Consider the following 6653-nt stretch of genomic DNA (forward strand, 5'->3'; position numbering starts at 1 on the left):
TTGCCACTTGCAAACAGCTGCCAGTTTCCAGCCCTCTTCTAAATCTTAAGCTTGGTCCCTGTAGCATTTAAAATAGGACTGAAAATGGGTTGACTGGACAAGTGTGAGATGGATTTACACTTTCAGAGCAGTTTAATAAGTGTGAGGAGGTTGTGCATGCTGCTTCAGCTTCTTTCTGTTTAACCCATGCTTTGCAGTGCTCGACCAGTAATTACCATGAATTCCTTGTATGTGAAGATTGTAGCATATTCCACATTACATGCCGGCAGTTACTAATAAATCTATTAAGCCCTTATATTTTTCAGTCTTTTGCTAGTTCTCAAATGCACTTGACTACGGGAATGTAATTTTTGTCCCTAGTCTCTGTTCCTTCACCCATGGCGTGAAGCTGATAGCTTTGTCCAGCTTATCTTCCACGCTTGGCACGTCCAGTAGGTGTGTGAAAGCAACTGCTGTTCTTGATGATTTACTGAGCACCTGGGGCTGTGCATTAACTTCTTATTGGAAGAGACACAGCTCTGCTGCTCTGCTACTTAGACTTATTGAAGGAAGTTCCCTAGGTAATGTTTTTGCTTCTCAAGCTGCTGCTGGAAAACACCCTGAGAACTGTTCAGTTTTTTGGGGGGTAGAAGTCGGTTACTCGACACCAACTACTGCTCAGGTGTTCAGTAAGGCTGCACCCAGCCTAGCAAGGAGAGGGAGTAACATGCAAATATTTGGTTGGCTGCTTGTATTTAAAAAAAGAAGCTCTGTTTTGAAATCTCACAAAAGCAGGCGTCTGAAAACTTCCCTGTCAGCTGTGATAGGAGAGCTGCGAGCTTTCTGTCAGTGCAGTGTCGTTACTGCTGTGCAGGTTTTGCTTGCTTACTGTGTAGGCAATGAAGTGTTTTATTAGCTGAGCTGTTTGGTTTCCAGATGTATGGGAAGTTAAAAGCAATTTTGGTTCTTGTGAGCAACGAGGAGGAACATTTTTCTAGCGACCTTGGAGTTTCAGTCTTGCAAATGGGAATTTGCAATTTCCCAGCCAGGAGTCCCCTTTGGCAAATGATGCTCTCATCATGCTGCCTTGCTTAGGAATAGTGGAAGAAGGTAGTTGAGCTGGAATTGTCACTGCTCTGTGCTACACCTCTGGAAGCCCAGGGCTAGTTTCCACTTCAAATGTCTCATCACATACGTACCAGTAAACTTTGTGCTTGAAGTTAGAGGGGGCAAGGTTTCTGCCCATCATCTGTGAGGTTACATAGTTCTTCTAAAGACATTTGTGTTTTGAAAGTGCCTTAAGCTTGGAGTGAAGTTCCAAAACTCTAATGCTGTGTCCCACTGGTGTAGGTTAATGTATCTGTGTATATATGTATTTACTTATTTATTAAAGTCAGTATATGCACATAAAAGGCTATTTTGTTTGATATAGTGCCTTGTAAAACTGGAAATGAGGCCACTGGAGGGGAGGGGATTTTCCTAGTCACTGAATACAAGTGTGTTTGGTGCAAAAGACATGCAAACTGGTATTTTAAGAATTTTATTCTGTGGACGGTTTTCTGATAGATGAACCTTGAAATCCATGGCTCGCTAAGGATTACAATCAGTTCTGTCTTAAAGCTGTGATTTTGTGACTGGGTAGTAGAGTGAAAATTTCTAAACTTTCTTTAAAAGCAGTGTAGGCTTGTGGATAGAGATTCACAACCAAATAACCTTCAAAAAAGTGACTTTTCTCTGTGGCTCAGTCTAATCTTTCTAGTAAGGAAATATTAGCCCTCTTTTACCCCACTAGCGAGAAATTATACTCGATTCTAGTACACATATTTTGTTTTATAGTTTTATAGACTTGTGTAATCTTTTCTTCCCCATGAGATTATATGCAGGAATTTAGTGGTGACCTGAAACTGATCCTACTTATGCTGGTGAGGGAAATGACTTAAATACACCAGTCATCAAGCGAAGTGAGATGCAGGGAATACGCAGTCAAGCAGGAGAGGAGAGTGAGCACCTTATTTGTTTGGATCAGTTGAGGCAAAGGGTTTGTTAGCTCTGGACGTGAAAGCGTGTCACCTGCTAGCCAGGCCTGCTGCCACCTGGCCCAGCCCCACGCTGCAAGAGATGCCACACACACGCCAGACTCCTCCCCAGCTGCTTCGAGCAGGGATAAATGAAATGTGAAAAAAGCAACGGCAAGAGGTGGGGGCAGTGCTGAGCTCTGACAGGCGAAGTCAGGTGCTGGGCACACAGGCAGGGAAAGGCACTTCTACCTCTTCCCAGGGCTGAGCAGATGCATTGACCCCAGGTGAACTGTGCTCCTCAGCCCCTTGGTGCTCTGGGGAGCTGGGAGGGCTGTTTGTGGGCATCCATGCTAGCATAAGGATCTTGAAAGTAGTTTTGATGCTCCTGAAAAGAACCAGTTTTCAGTGGAGAACTACCTGAGATGACTCCACAGTATCAGAGGGTGGGAATGTGGCATCAGAGATACATCTCATTTGCTGGCAATTGTTTTTCAGGCTTCAGGAAAGAAAGGGGTGGTTTCCTTCCTCCCCTCCTGCCCATCTCTTAGTCCTACAGTCAGTCAGGGCAGGAATGTTGCTGTGGCACCAAGCTCCCCAACTCTCTGGGCAGAGATGCCAGCTTGTTCCCTCCAGGACAGCTAAGAGGCACTTCTTCCTCTTGGTTCTGGGGAGGATGAGGCAGTGGGAAGGGATATGATGTTCAGGCTCAGCACAAGGAATGTGATCAGCAATATGTCCTCAGCACAACAGCCTCAACTTGCTGAATTTTTACTTAATAAGGTAGCTAACTGCCAATTAACACAGACTTCTAATCACTGATTTGGGTATTGAGATAAAAAGAGATAATAAGCAATTAAACACTTCAGTAAAGACTTTTCCTCCCCCATTCCTGGGTTCAAATCAAGCTACACCCCTCTCCTCCCCTCCTGCTTAGCCTTTATTTCCTACAGCAAAAATGCTGTTGGTTGCCCTCAGCACAAGCCCATTCCTTCAGGGCCATGTCAGCACCACAGGAGCTGGAGGTTGTGTGCTGCCATCGCTGCTCCAGCACGAGTCCTCCACTTGTGACAGATCCCCCAGAGGTGAACCCCACCAGCATGTGAGACACCTCTGTCCAGGAGCGTGTGTCCTTGTGGGTTTTACCTCCCACAGGCCTCTTCAGATGTCTCCCTGCACGTCCCCACACATGGTGCCTCATCTTACAGCTCCCCCTCTCCCTTGGCTCTGTCCAAGCCGTGGACCGCAGGCTTCTCTCACCAGCTGGTGTTTTTGGCACATGATGCCCCCCGTGACCTGAACCCTGCAGTTTCTGTCCCCCCAGCACTCGTGCATGTACTAAATGGGTGCTCATGCATGGGCTGATGGAGCACCCAGGCATGGATTTATTGGGTCCCCATGTGAGCTATCTCGATGCTCACGTGTAAACAAATGGAGTGCTTATGCATGAAGTAAGGGGATGCTTAGGTATAAATTTATTGGGCACTCATGCATAAGCTAATTGGGCACTAATGCCTGAACTTTTAGGGCATTCACGTGTGAAACAATTGGATGCTATACATAAATTCATGGGGTGTTCGTGCATAAAAGTATCGAGTGCTCATGCATGAACTGCTGAGGTGCCCATCAGGCAGGCCATCAATCCTGCAGTGTCTGCTCAGCAGTGGAGGTCACGCCTGCACACTGGTTGGGCTTTCTGCTCGCTGCCAGCTGGGAACATGTGAACATCCATTCACACATCTCCCTCTGCCTCCAGCCCTGGCTGGCCAGCAAGCACAGAACAGTGTTTTTAACAAGAACTGGCTTAGAACAAATCAAAACCAAAACAAACCTCCAGGCAGGAGATGATGATGACTGTGTTACGTGCCATCCAAAAAGAGCTTTTATCCCGCTGCATGCAAATGACTCGATAGTAATACTTTGGAAAAGATGTTGATGGTTTTGACTGCCCATGGAATCAGCACACATTTCCAGCTAAAATTAACAAAGAACTCGTGACGAGATCCAAAGGGTCAGTGGTGTGCTAGCCTGGCTTTTATACTCCATTAAATGAATCAAGTGTCTGCACGAGTCACTACAACCCCATGCCAGGCCTAGGCATGGGCAGCTCCTTGCCCAGGCTCAGCTGAGAGCCTTTCTGCCACTCAGCTGCTCCTTTGCACCATTGCCTGTGCTGAAAAACCCCTTGTGAGGAAGCGGTTGCGATGCCACGGTGGGGAGGATGAACTTGGTCCTGGTTCCTGGTCCATGTCGTGCCAAACTAGGTGTCGACACTGGGCTGCAGCTCAGCATCCAAAAAACAGTTTATATGGCCCCTCCATTAGCCAAAGGATCTAAGCATGTATCGAGGGAGAGTGTTATAGCATGGGCTTTGTGTTCCCTCAGTAGCACGGAAGTTTCAGTGATCCCTTGCAGTTCCAAGGATATTTTTAGCTATTTATTACTTGTTTGATTCACCTGTTTTCATTTCATTAGCATATACACAAAAAGGAAAGATGGCCCTCCTCTTGCCTCCCCATTCTCGTTACAAAATGTTTTGCAGATGAATTGCCATGTTTGAAGGATTAAGGTAAAAACAAGAAAATTACTTGTGAAGCAAATTAACAACCAGTGAATCCCATTACAGCTGAAAACTTATTTCTCTGGATGAGGGATGGTGAATCTCTGTGAGCCCTTGTGATTATGAACATAATGAGTGCATCTCCTTCTCCCCATGAGGATTACAGGCAAATTTCACAAGTCAGTAAGAATATTTGTGTTGCCATGGTCAGCATTGTGTCCCTAATGGCTTTTCCAATCTTATGGCCTCTTGCCTGGCGTGGGAGAGAAATGATCCTGACCTGACCTGCCTCCCTCCAGTGGGATAGGCATGGGTATAACCCAAACAATTTAAGGGGAAATAAATTCTGACATGATTTAAAACAGCTCTTCCACATCATAGAGGAAACTTAATATCACTTATGTGGACAACCAGGCCAGTTGTGTTCCAGCATTTACGTATTTTTTAAAAAAAATATCACTGATATTAATGCAACTTGGATCAAACCTACCCATTCTTTGCTGAGCAAACTCCAGGACAACAAATGTGGGGTAGTGGTCTCTTGCTATGAACTCCCCCCCCCTTTGTCTGGTAACATGCATTGTAATGGTGCCAGTGAAACTTCTACAGAAAAAGTCGAGTCGCTCTGCAGGCTTCTGAGCTTCCCTGGCCCTGAGGAGAGGACCTCCTGTCCTGCTGGCACATGCCCCTTGCCAGACCAGGGAAGGTGCCAGGTGAGAGTCACAACGTGCAAGTGCAGCCCTACATCACCTGCATCAGTCCAAAGGGGCACAGGGATCTCCACAGGGCCTCACCCCACGTCCTACTGCCCCAGCCAGAGACTAGGGAAGGCTGGGGTGAACTGGAACTGGGGCAATCCCAGCCCAGGACTTATGTGGTGACACAAGTCAGCAGGTCATGCCTGAGAACTTCTTTCAGTCATGAGCTCTCGTGACAAATAAACATTGCTTTGCTGTAAAATAAGCAGCGCTCTTACTGGAAGAGGGGAAGGTACAACCTCAGCAGTGTGATATTTGATACTTTAAACATATCTTATTAAAGATACTTACTGTTTCAAACCTCCTGTTCTAAGCCTTCTGCTGAAATCCCAAGTCTCTAGCCTTTCTAATTATATTTATACTCTCATTTGACACTGGGTGGCAGCAGTCCTATGAACACGCTATTCACTAATTAATTTCCGCCTCCTCCTCCTCCGTATATTCACAGTTCAAGTGCCAAAGCAATAAATTAGAAGTGCTTATCACTTTTTGACGCTCCTATATGTATTTATGCAAAATATTTAACCAGTTAACTGTTATCTTTCCTCTTGGAAAGAGAAGAAAAGTTCATTTTTATAATGAATCAAATGTTCCTCGAGGTGGTGGGGGAGAGTGAAAAGGCTTTCCCTGTTTTCTGACTTCTTCCTTGCCTGTCTGACTGTCCAGCCCTGTGATGATAATGGCACATCCACAGTATTTCCCTTTCAAGCTGCTTTGTTTACGGATTCTCTGCTCTGATTGTAGCACCTCTTGGCTTCAAATTTCAGTCTCCCACAAGCTCCCCCTTGTCCTTAATGCGTCTGCATCGGTTAAATTAGTCGATTACGTTGCTGTTACTCCTTTAGCACATTATAACATCATAACAACAGCTAAACGCAAGATTCTCTTTCCATGGCTCAGTCCTCTGAAGGGACAGGATGAGAGTTTCATCCAGAAGTACCAGATTTCATGACTAGGCTGTATTATTAGTGGTTTGTTGTTTGGGCTGTGGTTTTTGGCCTTTGATTTTGATGAATGTTCATGTGATCTATACCAAGTTTGTCTTCCATTAATCTCGCAAAATTATCTTGAAACATAATTGTTCAGTCTGAGTCGCTCAAAAAAGTAACCTTTATGCCTTTGATAAAGCTAAATGAAACCCCAGGCCCTGAACCATTAAGAGTGAAATAGAGATATACATAGTTCACATTGCAGCACTGTTCTCCCTCACTGACTTAACCCCTCTAATTTATTTCTACGTATTTGAGTCAAAGGATGTTCAGCCTGTGATTTCTGTGACAGCTGTCTCATTTTTGGGGGGTGTTTCCGGGATGACACTGGCAGCCCTTGTCCTGCTCAGGC

The sequence above is a fragment of the Manacus vitellinus genome, unplaced genomic scaffold (genome assembly GCF_001715985.3).
Source record: "Manacus vitellinus isolate BGI_N305 unplaced genomic scaffold, ASM171598v3 scaffold_0_pilon, whole genome shotgun sequence".
NCBI lineage: Eukaryota > Metazoa > Chordata > Aves > Passeriformes > Pipridae > Manacus > Manacus vitellinus.